This window comes from Leguminivora glycinivorella, chromosome 1 (assembly GCF_023078275.1).
Source record: "Leguminivora glycinivorella isolate SPB_JAAS2020 chromosome 1, LegGlyc_1.1, whole genome shotgun sequence".
Lineage (NCBI taxonomy): Eukaryota > Metazoa > Arthropoda > Insecta > Lepidoptera > Tortricidae > Leguminivora > Leguminivora glycinivorella.
Window position 1 is genome coordinate 5317322 of NC_062971.1, and position 21277 is coordinate 5338598.

General features: G+C 35.6%; 1 protein-coding gene and 2 long non-coding RNA genes across 3 annotated transcripts in view; 1 reads left to right on the forward strand and 2 right to left on the reverse strand.

The window, feature by feature from the left end:
• The window catches only part of LOC125235174 (tight junction protein ZO-1-like), a 117625-nt gene that overhangs the window by 41871 nt on the left and 54477 nt on the right, over positions 1 to 21277 (forward strand).
• Positions 1368 to 3482, reverse strand: LOC125235385. Its single transcript, XR_007178084.1, has 2 exons — positions 3363 to 3482; positions 1368 to 1872 (listed from the first exon to the last, which is right to left on the reverse strand). It is a non-coding gene; the product is annotated as an uncharacterized LOC125235385 (long non-coding RNA).
• On the reverse strand, positions 11795 to 19690 carry LOC125235438. The gene is made up of 2 exons (XR_007178088.1): positions 18298 to 19690; positions 11795 to 11903 (listed from the first exon to the last, which is right to left on the reverse strand). It is a non-coding gene; the product is annotated as an uncharacterized LOC125235438 (long non-coding RNA).

The window sequence follows — 21277 nt, forward strand, 5'->3', positions numbered from 1 at the left end:
GTGACACTGTCCTCCTTTGTGGTGTATACTTTGTGAACGCGCCGTACGACCATGCGATGCCCGTAGCCAAAGAAAGCACCAGACCGAGAAGCTTTAACTGATCCTTCCTATCCATCTCTGATAAATGGGCTATCTGCGTATTTATTTTCCATTTGATTACAAAATATAATTTTCTGGATAACAATTTTGTTTTGTGGTTTAAATGTCCTTTTGATGGGTTGAAAAAAGGTACGTCAGTTGTCGTTGTCACCATTCACAGCATTCATAGACAACCATGGTGTATCTGTATGCCAAGCATTTTTTTATTATAATAATTATCAGATTAGATTTTTCACTTAAACCTCGTTCATTTCAATTTTACTATATTCTATTCACGATTTTTGTGGTTTTTTATCCAAATAATATATGAAATGATCTTATGCCCCATATAAAATTGACGATAATTTATTTATTTATTTATATTTATATATTGTGGTGACGTAATAATTACTGTAATTTCGTTACGTTTTATCTGTATAGTTTTAGGTTTTATCAGCTGCAAAAGTTCATGGAGAAATTACGAATTAATTCATTTTTTATCTATTTTTTTTTTAATTGTCGTCTTGCTTTGTGGTTCGAATTAATATCCATATACTTTTTGGTCTAAGTACCTATATAAATGTATATTTTATGAGTATTTGTTTATTTATTATTATATTATTATATATGTATATATTGGTGTATTAATGTAATTGTATATGTATATATTTGTTACCATGTGTATACAAAATTTGCATTTAATTCTTTTAGTGGTTGTACATTTTTGAATTGGTCACTCATCGTTAATTCGCTTCTACTCATTTCCTCAAAGGTTGACTGGAAGAGATCCCATTAAGGGATAAGTCCGCCTACATTGTATATTACTGACTCTGTAACTGTGTCTCTTTTGTTTCCTTTATGTACAATAAAGCTTATACATATATACATACATTCATAAATTCGCCATGTACTTTTGCAGCGGATAGTACCTACTTCAAAATAGATTGTTACAGCTTAAATATTTGTATACTCAAGAAACATTTTGCAAAATATCAAATGATTTTTATTGCTAGTTGTACAGCCCGAAGTTACACTTTACCAGGAACCGTTCACTGCAATATTATACTTATTCATAAGAAACTAGATACATACATTTGTGCGAATGCTTATTAAGGTTTGACGAGCATTGCAAGTACCTAATACAAAACTGGTACGTCCGGCTAACAATTTTATACATAAGCCAAATGATAATTACAAGTATAAGTATGTCCATTAAAATAAATCCAAACAGTTATAAGAACAACTTAACACGACTTTGAGGGCTCAAATTTATAAATTAAACAAACTAGTACAATTTTAAAAGATTTATTTCATAACTAATGTTCTATTTATTTTTGATGTAATCTAAAGTGTTTCTCCGTCATTTTCTTAATCATTGCACGGATATTTTCTCGGACAAGGCACCGTAGGACGCGGGTCTGGCGTGCACTCTTTCTGCGGAGGTTTAGCCGGGGGGGAGAAGATCCCGTACATGTACAAGTACCCCGCAGTTGCTAGCAAGGAGATGCCTAGTAGAGTGAGTAAGTCTTTGCGTACTAAAGGTGCATGTGTATGTTTGACGGCAGCATGGCGGTCCTTGAGAATGCCCCAGAAGTGTTTCTTGCCGGTTAAATGCCAGAGGCGCGTTGGTTTGGGGCAGTCTAGTTTATACGGATGCATGATTTTTGGGGCTCGGACCTTTGGAGAAACTTGAAAACGCTAGTTTTGATGGATCATGGTTCTGTTTTGCTTCGTATGTGGTTCATTGTGGTAGTTATGAAGATATGAATATCAGGTTGAGTAGGCAATCCGGGCCTGAAAAAAAAATGAAGTTCTTTAGGGTACTTTGCATACATATTTACATAATAACACACTGAATGGTGTGACGTCTAACGAGACATTAAAACACAGACAGATTCGGAGTAACAATTTGTTATTGCTTTGAATGTGGATTTGATAAGACCATTTCTAAAGGTAGTTAAAAATGGTGTAATTACATGAGATACACGCCAACCGCTAGACTACGACAATCTAGATATACAAGGTATTATCAAAACCTGATAAAAACATGACAAAATGTTAAATTAGAATCTAATAAATGAAACTATGAAACTATCCCGGTAAGGCCATTTATTAGTGTGACGAGCACAGATATTTGTTCCTGAGTCTTGGATGTTTTCTATGTATATAAGTATTTATATATTATTGTCGTATATCGTTGTCTGAGTACCCACAACACAAGCCTTCTTGAGCTTACCGTGGGCCTCAGTCAATCTGTGTAAGAATGTCCTATAATATTTATTTATTTATTTATTTTATTTATTTTACTGGTGTCCGCTGATTCAGGATTTCAGTAACAATTATACTCGAGGCAGGTAATGTCCGTTACGTAGGTACTAGGTATACAGTGTGTTACCTCTAAGCGGGCTTTTTTTATGAAGCAGAATCTAACATTGCTGTTCTATTTAACTTAACCAAGTCCTTAATGTAATAAAAAAAAAAAAAAATACTTTATGACCTTTCTAACATTTTTTTGTTGTCGTACAGACATTTGTCAAATAAGGCCAATGACAGCTCAGATTTAAGTCATAACAAAGAGAGACTTACTGTCGAAGTAAAATGTGTAATCACAGTGCATAGACTGCCATCTCTTGACACATGCTTGAAACTTTTGAACCTCAGTTTTGACAATTTGGCCCATATTCTTAGCTTGATATGTTTTAAAATGTCAAATATTAATAATAGCGCCATCTAGCTGAGCGTACCCCAAAGGTGTAATGCCATCTAGGTCACCGTACCTTTTTCTGTATAGTATTACTGAGGTACGTTTTTTTCTTAGACTTTATCTGTCTATACGGAGTTAGATATGTCTTTGGTCATAAGTATGAGCGATATGAGTGATAAAAATTACGAAGTGCAGCACGCAGTACATTAAATGTGCGGATTTCGGAAAAAATATTTAGCCTGTCATTTAAATAATTATGATTTGCTGTTATACGCAAACGATTGCTAATGGACCTTATTATCATTGGCTTTAAATAAATGTTCACATGGTAGTAACACACTGTATAGCAGACATAACCTTCTGTCATCTCATCTGACATATGTTCAAGAACAAAACTACCCTGGGAAAAATGTACCCATTACGCTGTTGTGGTAATATTTATTTACGCCATAATAAAATTGACAACTGATTAAGTTAGCTTCAAAAAATATTGTGTTTTTAGTATAAATTACCCGTTCGTGAAAATCTCGGTAAGTGTTGTAGATATAATTATATATTATAACGATTTTATATTACTTACCATATTGATATTCAGGGTCCCGGTCGTTTACCGAAGCTATCGTACATGGTGCCGGCGAAAGATGCCACGGCTGAAACTGTTACTATAAAAATAATTTCTCTTCTGTTCATGACATTTGTGATGTTTGACGTTTTACGATTCTTTTTCGTTTGGCACAGTTGTTAGGTGGCATTAAAGAGTTTGTACGTTGTGTTTTTGAACCTTATTCAATATTATACATAACATTGTCTTCGGTTAGTGCGTGTTACTGATGAAATAAAACTATGAAACGGATGAAAACGGATTATATAAGTACAATACATTAAAATATTGGGCTGTGTTCTTAAACAACTGTTATTTAGATATCTTTAACCTTCAAAAGTACGTACTCACGGCACATTTATTAGGTTTACTAAAGTGACCCTTATAACTTTAATGATAACGCCATCAATTTACTTATTCCTATTAAAAATAGCATGTCCACACCTGTCTTCTCCATAACGTGTTAATTATTCATACCGATATTTATAGGAATTGTCATCCTCACAAAAAAACTGCCAATTATGAGGGCATAGTCCAGGTAAGAATAATCCTTATTGCCCATGTGCGCGTATAGCTGACAGTTCTGTTTCATTCTTACCACTTTCCAAGAATTTTCTCTGGGTAACCAGAATAAATGAGGTCTCTGATTCCTTAACTGTACTTTATGGAGAGCTCAGACTTAATCTGGTTAAGTTAAATCGAGCGCTGGCCGGTTGACAAGGAGTAGGAATAGTCCCGTGGTGTGTGTCGTTTGTTTGTATGTGTGAGTATCCCTGTGCGCGGGAGTGTCCCATGTAGAGGTTAAAATTCTCGCGGCCTTCACCAGAGATGCATTGGGACCGGTTTGATTTATCGGCTGGATCGATCGTTTCTATGATTGTGTGTCCACTTTTCTAGTTATAAAACTATTTGAACTTCCTTCTTTGGCTGCCATAGGCAATGATAATGGCGTATCCAGTTTAACTCTAACGCCTAGGTATTGATAGTTCAATCAAAAGATTAAAAAAGCAAATATTAAACACCAATTTGGAAGATATGGTCAAAATTAAGACAAATTATTTCTTATTAGGTATCAAGTATAGGCGTAGATAACGACCGATATTAAATCATTATAAGCTCTCCGATGGTCTCGATCGATATGATTCATAGAGTTGAGATGACCATCTGAACCTTTTATCTCGGCGTATCCAACGGCCAGGCCAAAACGTAAAAAATCGCCGGTGTCTAGCGAGGAGCCGTCCCAGCGACTATGCGCTTGTTATGTTTTTTTCAACAACAACTTTCAAGCTCCGAGGCTCTCCGAGTCCGCGCCATGCCTCCTTATAGTGGGAGAGCAAAACCTGTAGATACTGTTCGTCCACTTCGGTACGGAGTACCTGCGCGCTCGCCGTCCCTCTCTCTCCTACCGCGTAATATATCAAGACGAGACCGTCTGTTTCACCGCACCACACTGGTATGCAAAGATTGATAGCTTATATGACCATTTGGTTTTGAAAGCGGCCAGAAATCACGCACGGTTGAAACTTTTCGCCGCCTGGCGTCCTTAGGACCGGCCAGACGTCTCCGGCGCTGTAGCTTATTAGTTTACTTTTGTTAATAATTGTGCGTTCATAATGTCATTAACTTGTGTGATATCGATTGCCCGCCGGTGCAACTCGTTTGTTTAAAGTAAGCCAGTGAAGCCTTACTCTTTGGAGGCAGTGGTCTCTTGTTACTATTCCTAGTTAAGTTTCGAGTGCAACTGTGGAATTGAATTGAAAGTGTGGTCGGTTAAGTTGCGAAGGACAGCGATGTGTTTTGTTTTTGAAACTGTGAGTGTATAATGCTTGTAGAATGGATCCTATGGTAGCAGACAGCGGATTAGTGGTGAATAATCTGAACCACGTCCGGACCGAGTCTCAGGTAAGCCGGCTCAGTAGGTATCGATGAGGCAAAACACGTTTGCTATATACCATACCTACCTACTCGTCATAAGTACAATGACTTCTCAATCATTTGATACATTTCTTGTCCGTTCAATGTACACCTAGTTAACTATTATGGTCCTACAACCATGGATTTTAGTTTTTATCTCATTAGCGTTGTACACTTCATCAGTATGAAGGTATTAGCCGATCCTAATATGTACCTATATATGTATCTAGCTATCTTTGTTTGTAACGGCTCAGCTACATGATCATAATACATGTATATGATCCTGTTCTCTTACGCATAGTAAGTATTGTATAGGTATAACAAAAACGATACTTTCGGATTGTTTAAACGATGCTTTTGACTTATACAATACTTACCAATTACCATAATTACGTACTAGGAAATTGTGACACAAACTTAACATGCTAAACAATATATTTTATCTATAAGAATAGTCGATAGATACCTATACACTATCGTTGGACACTAGATCAAGTATATTTCAAAACACCGAAGTTCGTGGGCGCGTTAAAGTCTTTTAGAGTAAGGATGAAATCACCGAAATATCAATTAAACCTTAAAATATGTTGCATAATATTATGGAATCTTGTTATTTCAAAATAATTCACCAAAAATTATACGATTAATGTAACCACAATTCGTGAAATATTTATGCAACGACAAGATATAAGGTAAACTACCCGGTTGTCGGCACTCCACCATTAGTTCAACCTTATTTTGAAGTGATTTTCTTAGAAAGATGTATGCCAATCACTAGTTGTATTCAGTACTACTCTACCAGTTATTGCTGGATGCTTTAATCCCTACTATGGATATGTGAATAAACCGATTGATCGATTACGAACTCTTTGTGATTTTTTTATTTGGTACTCTTGGGAGACAGAAACACCTGTTCAAAATTCTATCTATTTTTTTTAACACATAGAGACTGCATTCAAACTGCATTTAAATGGGAACTGCAAACTGAGGCCAAATAAAATTCAAAATTTTCTGTCAAGAAGATAAATCATTCTCGTTTCAAATAGTACAGTGGCTTAAAATGTTTTTTGCCGCTCCTTGTTACGATGTATATAGTAATGATAATGATGAACTGTGTAGCAACTAGTTCAGAGGTCAAGCCAATGAATTTCCGCGTGTCATAATCATTGTCTTTTGGACCACGGAGTTGCTTATAGCCTGGTTAATGGCTAATTGGCTAGCCATGCACTTTACAGTACCGCAAGAGTATCTAGGTTACCTAGGTACACTAATTTGTATGAAGACTTTTTAAAAGTTATTGAATACTAAAATATTGAATTAGTAATAATTACTAGATTTACCTGACTGCTACTTAAACTCTCTTCTAAGCTTTTCCTTTCAAGTCATGTAACCTATAAAAGATAGGGTCAGTTTTCTTTATTTCCTTTCCTCATGTCTCATTTCCCTTTGCACTGGCCATGGTCTTCAGCCACATCCAATAATTTTTCATTTCACAATATCTAAGTACCTATGATACCTGTTCTAGTTGCTATTTATAATAGTGTGATCTGCTTTCAATCTCGTTTTCCCTTTAATTCCACCTGCCACAGTAAACAAAACAAACGAAGCATTATACTATACACCATAAATATGCCCCTCATTTTTTTTTTCAAAACTGAAATCAAAGACCACGTGACGTCATTGTTACCGCCGAAAACCTGTTTCGCGCCAATTCGCAGCTGGCGGCCAGCGGTTGCGAATAATTGTTTTTTTTTTCTTTTCTGTGGCCTGAGGGCTGAGTCGTTCAGCCTCCGTGATACACCGTTAACCTTGCATATGCCAGTTGATATATTGATAAAGTTTTTGTTGTGCAACGAAATGCACGAGTAAACAATGGTAAAGGTAAAATCACAGAAACTGCAGACTTGCAGAGGTTTGAACTTGTACTCAACCTTCTTTTTGGGATTTATATTCATGTGCGAAGCACGGCATTCTCTCTCCCTATCCTCCACTGAGAAATACTTATTACTTTTGCCAAAGTATAATTCCCAATTTGTCTCGTTTAAGTCAGCTGTAAACTAGGATAAATTTAATCTATTCGACCCCATTATAAATTCAACCTAATAATAAAATAGGCTTCAATTGAATAATACAATAAAAAAAAATCATAAACACGACTCCTTAATATTTCTATGAAATATACCTCAATTTCAATATCAAAATTAAACATACGGTCTGGTAAGTCGTACATCGTACGTACATAAAACCAAACGCTAACAATTTAGCAAGACCAAATCGGCAACAAAATGGTTGACATAGTTATTTAACAATCCAGTAAACAATACCTACAATGTCAAACAAAATTTACTTCCGATAATATGTTTCAGGTTAAAAGGTCCGCCACTGTTTTACGTTTTATATTTTGACCTGACCTCTTAAGTATGTTTCAACTGTTTCAAGTAGGGCCTTGACGAAAACCTTGAGAGACATGTGGCAGAAAATAACGTAAATTATTGCTGACAGGTGGATGGCACACGAAACATTAAGACACTCTTAAAAGTTCAGTTGCTTAACAAGTTTTAAAGTGATAACTCCCTGGATGGGGATAGACAAGATAAATACAAAATATTTGGCGTTTCTCTAAAATATTTATGCTAAACTTAAAATACTTTAGGTATGAAGGGCACATCCATAATATTAGTAAGAATCCATTAAAATTAATATCTCCATTGAAGCATTTTTGGCATAACGTAATGGCTTCAAAGGTGCATTCACTAATTAAAGGTCTCTGACAAGTTCGGTGACTTTTTACTCTTTCAAAGTTAATTTTAGCCATCGCATGAGTCACAGTCACAGTACACAGAAACAGCCTAATTCAAGCCGACATTTGCAACGAACTTGTCGAGTCGATACGAGTAAAAACTTAATTTTATAACTTACTTAAAAGGTTGTCTCGGATAAAGATCTATTGTTTAGTCATCTTAAAAGGTATTCCAAGTATTTTCTTTGTTTTATAGCTAGTAAATATAAGTCTTGAACCCCGAAATGAGTCACACTACGTTTGCTGAAAATCCAAGTACCCTACGGTTGAAAAAAAGTAGATTTTAGTCAATGGTTCATGTTCCCACGTCGGCTACTGCGCATGTCCTGCAGTTTCCGGTGATACCTGTTGCTCTGAAGGTAAAGATACAAAATATAAAATAATTCTCTCACGCTCAGCGTTTAATTATAATGCCGTTTTAGGAATAGCAGGATTCCTTCATTATGTTATGATGCTATGAAACAAAAGCACGTACTAAGGTAGGTATATCATTGAAATGCTCTTCTACAAGGTAGTGACTGTTGAGGGCACGGAAGTATAACTAAGTTGAGGGCATTATTTATTTTAAAAAAATATTGCGATCATATAATTTACCATCATGGGTATTCAACCTTATTAAGCCTTGGGATTAGGTTAAAAGATTTTAACTTATAAGTCTTTAAATCCAACCCACTCACACTTGTAAAGTAAATGTTGAAACTGAAAACGGGCAAATCATCAGCGTCTGCAGCTAGCCCCAACACATACTGAAAGCAAAACTCAATGTGTTAAATAAAACCCCTTAAACTCTCAATCCAATTTCACAACCAGGATCTGTCAGTCAGCTTTGGCATTCGATTGTTTTCTAAGAAATAGCTCAAAGGCGTTTGAACGTGCTTAGCTTGTGGCCTATAGTTGTGGGCATTGCCAACCTATGACGTCATCGAGGCATTTATGCCCTATAATCTAGCCAGCAATCGAAACTTATTGAACTGATTCTGATAAGTGTAGCCACTGGGCCATATTTACCTTAGTTTTGAAATCTTTTAAAGATTATTTTAAATACATTTCCTAAATTGTTTTGAGTCTTTTAAAAGAAGTTTACAATTGAAGCAACGCTGCTAACTTTGTTAAGCAACCTAGATTTTTACTAGTGAGTTCGACAAGCGCAGATCGCGAGCTGCATGCGAATCTTTGGGCATGCAATCGCGGCTTTTCAAGACATCATGAAATAATTAGAGGGTTGACAGATAAATGGACTTTTCTTTAAATAATAAGGCAAAGCAAGAAATTCTTATTCTTGCTTTGCCATTCCTTAAATACCTATTTCAAAATGTTTGCCAATCCCTGGCTCTTGAGCATAACGGCACACAGAAAAGTTGGCTTAGACCATCAATACACCAATAAATGCAGAAAACACACTGAAAAATAAATCTATTGACGAGACGTTTCTCTCTCGAGAATTTCTGTGCGAGCTCGGTAATAATTAGGATTCCGTATCAGAGCTGAAATTTCTTAAATATTGATATTGAATGAAATTACAGCACAATCATCCCTGCGATTGTTTCAATATTATAACTGAAACGATTTAAAACGAGTTTTCGCTTACGGAAGTTTGTCAAGTTAATGCAGCAATGCACTGGGTTAAATTTAGTGCAGCCTAGTAGGTCGTCTGTAGCATTTCCTGCCTCCTTAAATAACCTCAAAATAACCGGGCAATATCGCACGGCGGCTTGCCTCACTTGGGTAATGAAGACATTAAATGTAGCAAGCTACCAAGGCGTGAAATGCCAGAGAATTTTAAGGTTTTAACGCCGGAAAATAAGGAAAATTTTAACGCCGCAAAACTAAATTGATATGTATACTCAATCACATACAACTTGTCAGTGTAAAAAGTCATTTAAACGGCCACTCTTCTCGCGCCTGCCTATTTTTTTTTAATTTGCCAATTCTTTCTAGGAACAAAGTCGCTGTACAGTGTACATATTATAAGAGTTCAGCTATAGTCGTACGAATTATATCACGTTGATATATTTAAGTACCTACTCGTGACTTACACTTTCAAGTCTACCTGCCTACTTATGTAATAGAAATAAGTTTCACACAAACAAAAACAGGATTAAGTAATTTATTCACAATTGTGTCTCTCAATTTGTATTTAAATCAGCTGTCTACTTGTGTCTAATGAAATAAATACGTAACATGTCACATAATTGTGCAACTTTTTGAGTGTAAGTTTGTTCATTTCCATACGATAAATAAATAAAATATCCTAAATTAAAAATGTAATATTAATTTTAAATCGACGTCCTACATTTTCTCTCTCCGTTCCACGCTCCGTTCCATCTCTATGGTTAGGCAACATTTTCGCGCGTTTTCTCCGACCATAAAACTGTGCATTCAGCCAACGTACAGGCTGGACAGCAACTCTCACCATGGTCATAAATGGTCTTGATTGAAATGATTGGTAATGTTGGTACACGCAGTTGTAGCATAAATTACCTCATCTTGTATAATTCAGCTTGAACTAATTGCTGTTAATAAAAGTCAGGTGTAGCTGTGTTACCATAGACTTCAAAGACGCGCCATACTTAGATAACCGTTATATTCAATTAAAGTTTAAACATGTAGGTGCACGCAAACATGTAGGATGTCGGTACCTTCTGAGAAATAATTTAACCATAAGCAATTATTGCCATATTAATTGTTGCCCATATTATTACCTAACCTAACCTACTTTCTGATAGCAGTTTCATTTTCCAGGGGTCACAGTTCTAACCTAACCTAACCTACTTTTCCAGCAGTTTCATTCTCCAGGGGGTCACAGTTCTAACCTAACCTAACCTACTTTCTGATAGCAGTTTCATTTTCCAGGGGGTCGCAGTTCTAACCTAACCTAACCTACTGTCTGATAGTATTTTCATTTTCCGGGGGGTCACAGTTCTAACCTAACCTAACCTACTTTTCAAACAGTTTCCTTTTCCAGAGGTTCACAGTTCTAACCTAACCTACTTTCTGATAGCAGTTTCATTTTCCAGGGGGTCACACTGCTAACCTAACCTAACCTACTTTCTGATAGCAGTTTCATTCTCTAGTCCTTCTAGTACCTATTATAGTAGTTTTCGATTCTGCCAAAGCACATTATGGAAATTGACTTTTCTGGACGCTAATTTGTATGACAAATGATGGTATGGAATGTGGTGATTACGGATTTCGATGATTCTGACAAATGACATTATGGAAACTGACTTTATGGGAAACAAAGTTTCTGGCACTAGATTAATATAGTAAACAATGATTATGGCATAAGATGTTATGAGAAACAATATTATGATTGTTGAATAGGATGGCAAATAAAATTATGGCAAATGAAATTCTGGCAAATGGGGGTATCCCGAAAAATGTGGTTGCGTTCAAGAATATTTAAATGTCGAATGTAAAATTATTGGATAAACTTATGATTTTTACCTTTGTTTTGCAATATCTAATATGTAAAACGCATTTAAGTTTATTTTTTCATCTTGATTTAAATTATGAACCTAAATATTATATTATTTATTAAAAGTTACTTATTACTGTTCCAAACTCTGGGGAATAAGTTTGGAACAAAAAGAATTAAAACATTGCCTGAATTCATCTCCAAAGATTATTGACTATGACTGCTATCATTATAACTCAATCTGTATAAACGTCAGTCAAGCAAAGGAATGATTCATACCTTTAGTTAGCAGTGGCTATACTGCATGTATGGAATGACTGTTAGAGCCTTTCTCTAACCGCTGTCGTCGTAGCCTCCACACTGGTCAGCATGGCTGGCATCTCAAGATCTGTATTAAAAAAGGGTAACTATGACTTACAAAGTCACTAAATTATCTCTATATAATATCACACATTTAGTTCTATGCAAGTATTATTACAAGGTTAATCTCATATTATATTCTTTCCATTATAGGTTCTCAAATCTCACTGAAATCATTAATTCCAAGTTGCTTATTAAAGTTATCACAGTTCCAACTATTTCATCATCATCATCATTATCATTATCATGACCATTATCATTATCATGACCATTATCATTATCATGACCATTATCATTATCATGACCATCATCATGTTAGTTCCCTTTGAACTACATAAATGTAGCACTTAAATACATATGTAAAGTATCTCAAAGATACTTTCCAGTCACCATTATGGTGCATCAATATTCATACCAAAGTACCACACAAATAATGCAGTAAATCAGTAAACAAAGTCAATTTCTAACAACATTTGTCTTTCATTATAGTTGCTATTATCTCAACTAATGTATTGAGATATATCAACTTAATTCAGCATATTCAGGATACAAAATTCCATATATAATAGCCAAACTCAATATGAAAGCTTTGTAACCATTCTCTTACAAAGTACACTTCTCAAACATGTCTCTCATAAACACGACTAAGGCAAGTACATTAACACCACACATAGATCAACACATTACAGATTATTAGAGATATTTCATAAACAACAGAACACCTCTGTCGTACACATATTATCAAAGCCACTTATAGTTACATCATAGATGTTTCATAAGCCACAGAACCTCTCTGTGGTAACCACATTATCAAAGCCACTTTTAGGTAAATCATAGGTGTTTCATAAACCACATTATCATATCAGTAATTACTTTCATAAACATGAATTTAACCAACACATGAAAAACCCATAGGGAAATCAGGTAGTTCTTTCATCTGGCACATTACCAAATCCATCTTTATCAAATCATACATTTTCTTAGACACAATATACAAACTTAAAGCTATACATTTACATGGTATGTCACAACGCTCCACACTAGTGGCCAACGCCTGACAAATATCATTATTAGACCCAAAATGTGTATGAAGGTTCGTCAACCCTCTCAGAGTAGCGCTAGTCTGTACACATGCCCGAGGGCCCTTACAGTGATCACCATCTTGGGGGTCCTCCCAGAGGATGCGTGAACCCATGGCCTTCAGGTGTCAGCGGCCAGGTCTCACAAACTCACTGGCGTTTACCAAGGCCTGGGGCGCGACTCCAACCCCAGCCAAACTCATAACTTTCCTCATATTAAATAGATAGCACAATTACTAAGGCTGGACCGCACCCCCAGCCCCCGGTGGCGGTCATACCAGCATCAGGGCTACCCGATGCCTGGTCCCAAACTCGTTGGGGCCGCGCTGACTTACAGCCACGTTGGCTCTTTCCCGCATTCAACATGCGCCATTTTGTGATGCAATCATGTTAACTACATGATCTTTATATGCATAAACGTGTAACAACTCCCTGCCACACTCATTTCAATATATAATCCATAACGGAAACACCATCATCGTAAACTTTGTAATAATGCATAGCAATAATATTCAATCATGAAAAGTTAGTTTTAGGTTAAATATACGAGAACGTTTTGGGAGAATAACTCCTCTTTTATCAAGAGATAAAAAACACCACTTAGCTTTCTTTGGTGACTCGGCTCCCCTTGATGAGCACTGATTCGAATATTAATTTACATAATTAAATTCAACACGCCATAAAGTGACAAACAGGTTTTTACCGGTTTGAATGGAGGTTGCTTCGTTCAGTTGGCAGTGTTGCCAGGTAACTCGCGAAACGTCGCGACACACCCGACGACGAAAGTTTAATGAAAAGGAGTTAGTGTAAGCAACAAGTGGCGGGACCACTCTTTGATCTTCTCCAATTGCTTGAACCGCTGTTGCTCTCTTTTGTCTCTCATCTCTAGGCGTCACTGACTCTATGCCATCTTTTGCTAATCACTCTGACATATTTCCAGAGGTATACATGATTTCTGTTTCATTGATGCCTTCTTCTTAAGCCCATATCCACCTTATTTTATCTCTGAGTACTTAGTATGTTATTATCCACTATCTCTTCCTTTGATCTATTTTCCATTATGTTTCACATCTTCTCTTTGAATCGGTATATCTACTTCTATATCAAGATCCATCACTTCTTCCTCATGAGATGTTTATCATTTAATATATCCTTTGCAGGATCCACAGACACCATTGATTCTCCTATCTCAAGGACACAAATGTGCTATATATCCTATAAATATAGTATTACCTACTTTACTTTGGCCACTCTACATTGCCCATTTATTTCTGTAATTAATTTTGATATACGATCAACTTTCTGAGTCTCTCTGTTCTCTTGATTTTTTCTTAATTTGTACATACTATGTCACCAACACAACACGTGGTGCCACCTTAACTTGAACTCTCACTTGTTTATTCTTAACCTCTCACAATTCGAGAGACCCTCCCGCGCCAGAAAAAGAATTGTCAATCATCTGATTGTTAAAACATTTAGATGGGCTATATAACAAAACTTCAGAACCATTTAAGTAGCCAAAATGTAACTTTTCTATGTCATTTAACGGTCCTTTTGCCACATCAGCCGGATTCAATTTGGAGGGTACATAACGTAGATCCAAGTTTTTGTTCTTTTACATTTCTTCTATCCCTTTTGTTACAAATAGTACAAGTAACTTGTTTGACTGCCACCTATAACAATCTGACTGTCACACTCTAATGTTTGCTTAGTCACCTTTTATTGGGAGATATCTTTTTATATATTATATTAATCTATTTTCTATTGAGGTGCCTCATAGTTCTAAACGGACTATTTTTAAATCATCCTTGATTTCTTATGAGAGTCAGTCTATTTCAGTTAATGCCTTTGCTATATACATTATAGTTAGTATCTCTATGCATTATAGCAGAATATGCATTGACTAATGCGTCTGTGAAACCATATATTTGACAAGTTTCTTCCCTGGATATATTTCTAGGTAAGTATACCTACATATTTCTTTTACTACCTCTACACAGTTATATAGTTTTCCAGTATGTTACAATTTCTTTTAATAAGGTAGAGTTTCATCTAATATTTTTTATTTACCCATAAAGATTGTAAGAGCAATTTAGCTGGTAAATCGATAGGCGCTGCAAGCCCACACGGATCATAGATGCAAGCTATGGTATTTAGTATTTCTCTTTTGGTAAAAGTATTTTTGTTGGATTTGTTCTTGATTTAAGTATCTTTGCACATATCGCAAACCAATCCTAAGGTTTTTACTGTGCCTTTATTGTTTATTTCTGGAATGATTTTCCAGATCCGTAGGATTTGTATCCATAGAATCCGTTTTGTTAATGTTCTATAGCCATAAAATCTAGTCACATCTCTTATCCTTTTCATTTCGTCCGATTTATAAGAAAGCTTTCTCTATATCAGCTATTTATTATTCTATGACATCTGAACTTGACCACGAGTTGGATGAGATCTTTTAGCATCAGAGGGCCATGATATAGACTCAATCAAACTTTTACCTTTTCTACCCTCTGCTGAAACGTTGTACAGTTTTCATGGCCTTTCCACTCAATGAAATTCCATGGTGGGCCAAAATATATCGAATGGTAAATTTACCTGGCTGTGATTAGGGACAAACTCTATAATCTCTTTATTCAATCGGTCTTATGGGATTTTTTTTATAAATGAGCAGTGCGACTCCCTATTGCAGGTAGACCCGTAGGGTACTCATTACACAGCTAGCCAACCGTATAACGGTTGTTACTAATAGTAGTGGTCTCGTTAACTTTATTAATAGCTTCTTCGTCTCTATCCGGGTTAGAAGCCTCTGTGATACTCATTCTAGTTCTCATAAAACTTTTACATCGCCTACATCTAAAGTAGGGTCAGGTTTTGTTAATTTATTCTCATACAGAGTCTGAAAGTAAGTTAAAACCATCAGGTCATTTTTGTCTTTATGATCAGGTTTTCCTGATAGGATCTAGCCTAATATAGATTTTCTGAAAATTCTGTTTCTCAGTATTCATAAAGAATAATAATAATAATAAATGAGCGGGCTCGAAAGACCCGAGAATTTTAAACGGAGATGCAAATAATAATAATAATCTCTTCCTATAAGTATGTCAATATGATCTGACAAAGGGTTATCATCTACTAAATTTATCCTTTTATTGTAATTGCTCACATATGTAAGCAGATCTTCTCTGGGACATGATACACTTGGTGTAATTGCTGGTACCATATTAGTAAACAATAATCTTAATACCTATATTTTCAAGCAAATTCTAATCAGTTTACTTTTAATTTCCTTTTGTTGCTCAGTTTCAAATATGAAAATAAATAGGCCAATTTTCTGTTCTGTGCTTAAATATAATTTATTTTCAATTCTTTGTGTCATATAACTTCTTTGAGAACTACTGTCCCTCAATAAGTGACATTTATTTCTTGACAATTCCATTCCTTTTTATAGCAGACAATGCAGCTGTTTGTAAAACAGTGGTTCCTTCTCTGTGTATGTGTAAGGTGTTGACAGGTTTTATTTACTATTTGAAAGTCATAGCTTCGGACATGAGGCCTTGTTAATTTTCCCTGTAGTATTGTAATGAACGCATTTGACATTTTGATTATATTCTTTTCTCTATGTCTTCCTTTAACACAAATATAGCAGCTGTTTGTTAATTTCTTATACGGTTTTTCATGACCTCATAGATAAGGCAAAATCGCTGTAATAATACATACATACATACAATCACGCCTGTATCCCATAAAGGGGTAGGCAGAGCACATGAAACTACTAAAGCTTCAGGGCCACTCTTGGCAAATAAGGGGTTAAAAGAAAATAAAACTGTGGCATTGCAGTGACAGGTTGCCAACCTCTCGCCTACACCACAATTTAACCCATATCCCATAGTCGCCTTCTACAACTCCCACGAGAAGAAAGGGGGGTGGTGATATTCTTAACCCGTCACCACACAGGCAGGCTGTAATAATGGTTTTCACAAAGTGTAAATAAATTTTCTTGCTTTCCATTTAAGTTGATATTTTATATTTTCACTTTTGATGTCATAAGGCCTCTTTAAAAAAGAGCCTAAATTTTAATAGGTGATTAAGTATAGATAACCAACCTTAGTAATCAGATTGCTGTCGATATACTCAAAAATAGGTCTGAAAACCCAAGCAAGTGGTTAATATCCATTATGCCACTCTATACAGAGTGAAAGGTTTGAAGATTGGCGCAAGACCATAAATGAGATCCAATAACCTCTCATATTCTTGACAGTCATTAGGGGAAAATATTGATCATCATCACTTGAGGTTCATACTCATAGAAAGTTTCCAGAATATATAATATATGAAGTGAAACTAAGTAAGTTTAAATCTACACAAGAACTTAGAAAACAACTTGATATTGTTATAACAGCAAGAGAATCCTCTCTCTCTCCTTTCGAGGTCACATGAAAATTAACAAAACTGAAGAAGTTCAATTTAGTACTGAGGTTCTCCATACCTCCCTTAGGTATATTAATTTATCAACATCACATCAGTCCCACTGACTTATACAAGAATGAAACTGGTCCCATCAAGGGGTACCAGTCCACTACATTTCACTTAAACTTGTGGAGTATAAACTCAGATAATTTGCTTCGCTTATTAACCCGTAGTTTACTTAATTGTATGTTAGACACCTTTATATCAAATTGTAGAATTAAGGCATTTTCAAATTCAGCTAGTTCTTCTTCACCTTCGAGCTGTGAGGTAGTCACTTTAGAAATTTCATTGGTACTTGTTTGTTTACAATTTTAAAATACTGATAAAGTTCAGTATTTAACCGGTTTATTATAGTGTGTAATTTTGATGAAGTGATGACGCTTTGTTCTGATTTGTTTTTAACTCATGGTATTAGTGCACTTGGTGTCAGTGGTTAACTTCTCTATATTACTAACAAATGTGGATACTTGGGCAAGCAGGTCTTGTTAAAATTGGCATAAAATGGTTGATTCCAATAAGAAGTATTTTAACGACGTCAATTATGTGGTTATTTCGTAGTTAATCTTCAGAGTATGGGTTTCTACTAAGAAACGATAAAGAGAATTTTTATGTGATGAAATTGCAAATGATGAATCATATCAATATTTCAATTTTATGTGATGTCAAACAGAGCGATTCATAATAACACTATAATGATGAGTACCTATACTCAATGCGTAAAGATATTTTGAGATGAACACATTCGTACAATACAAATTTGCGTGGAATTTCATTATTTATCATTTGCCAAAAGATGCAAAACTGAACATGTACAAAACTCCTTTATCATTCATATCCCCTGACTTTAAAGTAGTTAAAAGCTTTTACAACACTCACCGAGTCTTTCAACATTTTGCCCCAAGGGCGTTCATATCGCCACAAGGGCGTCCTTGCTAGGGATTAAACCCCAAACCTCTTTGCTGTGCCTGCTTCCCAATGAGCCATAAAACCGAATGTCTGCATTGGGACCACAGTGGCTAGAATTAGCGTAGATTTATCCTGGTACTACCTCCCTGTGTAGAAACGGACTCCCCGTCATATTTTCAGGTAATCAACAAGTAATTTCACTTTTATTTATATACATATTTCGCCGGTAACAATATTTTCAATCCTTTAATGTCATATGTCAAAGACAGACGTTCGTAAATCGACTGTTTTTTATGCGTGTTTATCGATCACATCGATTTTTCATTTATGTTTTAAGAACCAATAATTACAGAAAGCAATTATTTGTCCTTTTATTTGTGTATTAATTTTGTTAATGTTTAACATATTTATTAATTTATAATAAGCATTTGAAAATAAAATGTTGTAAGTACTAACAAACCTCGTAAACTTGAGCTCTACAAACTTCGTAAACTTGTACTTATCAAACTTCGTAAACTTGCACCAATTGTCAACCTCACTTTGTCGAACAACAAATAAACATTCTTTACCAATATTTCTACATATAATTGGTATGAAGGGAAATCACAATAAAATAAGTATACAATTCGTACATTCATGCTTAAATAAAAGAGCAATATATCTTTATTATAACACACATAACGTAAATGCTATGCTGCCAATTTCTGTGTCCATCTCGTGGCTATCACTTCTACTCGACGCTAGATGACATTAATAGTTTCAAATCAGCTTCTTCTAGTACCTGTTAAACCTATTTTTCATTAAATTGATGAATGTAGAACACAAATAAATAATTTTAAATGATATGAATCACACATCCCATGAACTGACGTCTTTATGCAATTTCTCAGATACTCAAATTGTACTTTTGACTCTACTCTCTGTGATTCTGGCAGTGTCTCCCCAGCCACTACCAAATATCCCAGACTAACTCAACCAATTTTGTTCCAAACTCTGGGGAATAAGTTTGGAACAAAAAGAATTAAAACATTGCCTGAATTCATCTCCAAAGATTATTGACTATGACTGCTATCATTATAACTCAATCTGTATAAACGTCAGTCAAGCAAAGGAATGATTCATACCTTTAGTTAGCAGTGGCTATACTGCATGTATGGAATGACTGTTAGAGCCTTTCTCTAACCGCTGTCGTCGTAGCCTCCACACTGGTCAGCATGGCTGGCATCTCAAGATCTGTATTAAAAAAGGGTAACTATGACTTACAAAGTCACTAAATTATCTCTATATAATATCACACATTTAGTTCTATGCAAGTATTATTACAAGGTTAATCTCATATTATATTCTTTCCATTATAGGTTCTCAAATCTCACTGAAATCATTAATTCCAAGTTGCTTATTAAAGTTATCACAGTTCCAACTATTTCATCATCATCATCATTATCATTATCATGACCATTATCATTATCATGACCATTATCATTATCATGACCATTATCATTATCATGACCATCATCATGTTAGTTCCCTTTGAACTACATAAATGTAGCACTTAAATACATATGTAAAGTATCTCAAAGATACTTTCCAGTCACCATTATGGTGCATCAATATTCATACCAAAGTACCACACAAATAATGCAGTAAATCAGTAAACAAAGTCAATTTCTAACAACATTTGTCTTTCATTATAGTTGCTATTATCTCAACTAATGTATTGAGATATATCAACTTAATTCAGCATATTCAGGATACAAAATTCCATATATAATAGCCAAACTCAATATGAAAGCTTTGTAACCATTCTCTTACAAAGTACACTTCTCAAACATGTCTCTCATAAACACGACTAAGGCAAGTACATTAACACCACACATAGATCAACACATTACAGATTATTAGAGATATTTCATAAACAACAGAACACCTCTGTCGTACACATATTATCAAAGCCACTTATAGTTACATCATAGATGTTTCATAAGCCACAGAACCTCTCTGTGGTAACCACATTATCAAAGCCACTTTTAGGTAAATCATAGGTGTTTCATAAACCACATTATCATATCAGTAATTACTTTCATAAACATGAATTTAACCAACACATGAAAAACCCATAGGGAAATCAGGTAGTTCTTTCATCTGGCACATTACCAAATCCATCTTTATCAAATCATACATTTTCTTAGACACAATATACAAACTTAAAGCTATACATTTACATGGTATGTCACAACGCTCCACACTAGTGGCCAACGCCTGACAAATATCATTATTAGACCCAAAATGTGTATGAAGGTTCGTCAACCCTCTCAGAGTAGCGCTAGTCTGTACACATGCCCGAGGGCCCTTACAGTGATCACCATCTTGGGGGTCCTCCCAGAGGATGCGTGAACCCATGGCCTTCAGGTGTCAGCGGCCAGGTCTCACAAACTCACTGGCGTTTACCAAGGCCTGGGGCGCGACTCCAACCCCAGCCAAACTCATAACTTTCCTCATATTAAATAGATAGCACAATTACTAAGGCTGGACCGCACCCCAGCCCCCGGTGGCGGTCATACCAGCATCAGGGCTACCCGATGCCTGGTCCCAAACTCGTTGGGGCCGCGCTGACTTACAGCCACGTTGGCTCTTTCCCGCATTCAACATGCGCCATTTTGTGATGCAATCATGTTAACTACATGATCTTTATATGCATAAACGTGTAACAACTCCCTGCCACACTCATTTCAATATATAATCCATAACGGAAACACCATCATCGTAAACTTTGTAATAATGCATAGCAATAATATTCAATCATGAAAAGTTAGTTTTAGGTTAAATATACGAGAACGTTTTGGGAGAATAACTCCTCTTTTATCAAGAGATAAAAAACACCACTTAGCTTTCTTTGGTGACTCGGCTCCCCTTGATGAGCACTGATTCGAATTAAAGGTAATAGTGGTAC